The sequence below is a fragment of the Orycteropus afer genome, unplaced genomic scaffold (assembly GCF_000298275.1).
Source record: "Orycteropus afer afer isolate SDZICR_OR568_19922 unplaced genomic scaffold, OryAfe1.0 scaffold00160, whole genome shotgun sequence".
Classification (NCBI taxonomy): Eukaryota; Metazoa; Chordata; class Mammalia; order Tubulidentata; family Orycteropodidae; genus Orycteropus; species Orycteropus afer.
Window position 1 is genome coordinate 1,075,253 of NW_006921747.1, and position 2,171 is coordinate 1,077,423.

Consider the following 2,171-nt stretch of genomic DNA (forward strand, 5'->3'; position numbering starts at 1 on the left):
TCAACCTTGGTGCTTCTCAGCCTCAGCAGCCAGCAGCTGAGTGAAGAAAAGCCTCCAGCTTCAGTGGGCCAGGAGCAGAAGACAAAGCTGAAGCTCAAGGTTGAGGGGCTTTCACCCAGCCCCTAGAGCCTGGCACTTTGAACTCAGACTTAAAGCCTCCAAATTGTAAGAATAAACTCCTGTTTGTTCAAACCGTCCCATTTGTGGTTCATTCCTGTCAGAGCAGCACTAGGTAACCAGAACAGGGGTTAACTCAATGTCAGCTAACAACTCTATGCCATCTTGCTGCTACAATCTTGATGTGTGTAAGTTATTTCATGCTCATCACTGCCTTACGTGGAAAATTCTATTATCACTCTCTTAGGGCTGAGGAGTCCCTGGTTTAGCCTCTTCATTTTGCCAGCATTGCCTGAGTGAGAAAACTTAAAGCATCTTGGTTTTCTTTGTTCCCATAAAATAGGCTTTCTCACTGTAGGATCTACAGGTGGACTTCAGGGGAAATGTGAATCCACTGAAATCATGTGCAGAAGCACTTCTGTGTTCATATCCACATTTATCAAGGGACAGGGGCCATAATTTTCTTAAACTCTCAAATTGGTACATGACTTATTATTTCTCTCCCAAAATTTAGGAAACCTTGCAAAAATGAACCATAAAATAGGGCTTATGATTTCCATCCAAACTACAGGCATGTGGTAGCTGGTTTTACTGTAAAATGGACAAACTTGTTTTGTGGTCATTAACAAAAGTTGTTTCAAGGTACTACCTATTGCCATGGACTTGACCTAACTTCATGGTGACTGTATATGTATCAGAGTAGAACTGCTCCACAGGGTATTCAATGGCTGATTTTAAGGAAGATCACCAGACCTTTCTTCTAAGGCAATTCTGGGTGGACTAAAACTTCCAACTTTTCAGTTGGCAGCCAAGTGCGTTAACTGTTTGCACCAGCCAGGCACTCCACAAGGTACTAAATGAGAAAATGATGCTAGTAACCATCTCAGCTAGTTTGAGCAACAGTAGTGAAACTTGTATATCGTAACACCTATCCCAGGTAAATACTGAAAGAGAAATTTGCAATTTACTGGAAGCCCACTATTAGTGCTCATACAAAGGCATAGGTTACAGTTTGGGAAAATTCCAGGTGTGTCTCACAAAGGAATGTTTTAAAATCAAAGTGGATACTGGAATTCTGACTGAGCAAAGGACTCAAAACAGAAGCTGCTTAGCACACTATGCACAGAGTCAGAACAACTTTGTAATTGATGGATGCTGCTTGGGGGCTTATTGTTTCTAATTGCCATTGAGTTGATTCTGACTTATGACAACCCTGTGCATGTACACTAGGGTTTTCAAGGTTATGACTTTTCAGAAACAGATCACCAGGACTGTTTTCCAAGGTGCCTCTGAGTGGAGTTGAACCGTCATCCTTTTGGCTAGTAGTTGAGTGCTTAACCATTCGTTTCCGTGGGGCCTATGAAGAAATCATTTGCAAGAAGGATCCTATGGGGGACTTCTGATAAGATGGAGGAATAGGCAGACAAGCCACACAGACCCTCCTCAACAAAGGAGAGAGAAACCAATTGACAGAGATACAGAAGATAATCCTGGAGCACTGAGTTTTAAAAGGAACTATACAGAAGTGGATGAGGCACCAACTACTGGATAAACCTGAACAAAAATGGTGAGTACAGAGACGGTTGGAGCTGCAGACCGTCAGCTACTCTGATGGGACTAACAGCCTGAATATTTTCAAGTGGTGTTGGGACCTGAGAATTGACCTAAAGATCAGCCCTGGTCATCAAGGGCTGCAGGAATGACTGTGCTGATGGCCTGTGACTAGGAAGGGAAACAGCAAGGAGGGAGACAACCTACACTGTGGACTGTCTGTTGTCCAGAGGGCACAGCCATTTTGATTGTTTACACACAGCAGCCATTTTGTATATTTAAAGTGACCGAAAGTGCAGTCATTTTGAATCTTTACATATGGTGTAAAGACATATATGATGTATGTCTTTACAAGTGGGAGCCATTTTGATTTTTTTTTAGTTTTTTTTTTTTTTTTTATTAGGATTTGGGTGAAGATTTACAGAGTAAATTCACTTTTCATACAGCACTTCAAATATACTTTGTCTCATGTCATTGACCAAAATTTACAATGCAGCAGCTCC

General features: G+C 41.8%; 1 protein-coding gene across 1 annotated transcript in view; it reads left to right on the forward strand.

Moving 5' to 3' along the window:
* LOC103201699 (T-cell immunoglobulin and mucin domain-containing protein 4-like) overlaps window positions 1-2,171 on the forward strand; it is a 118,113-nt gene that overhangs the window by 108,404 nt on the left and 7,538 nt on the right. The window lies entirely within an intron of this gene.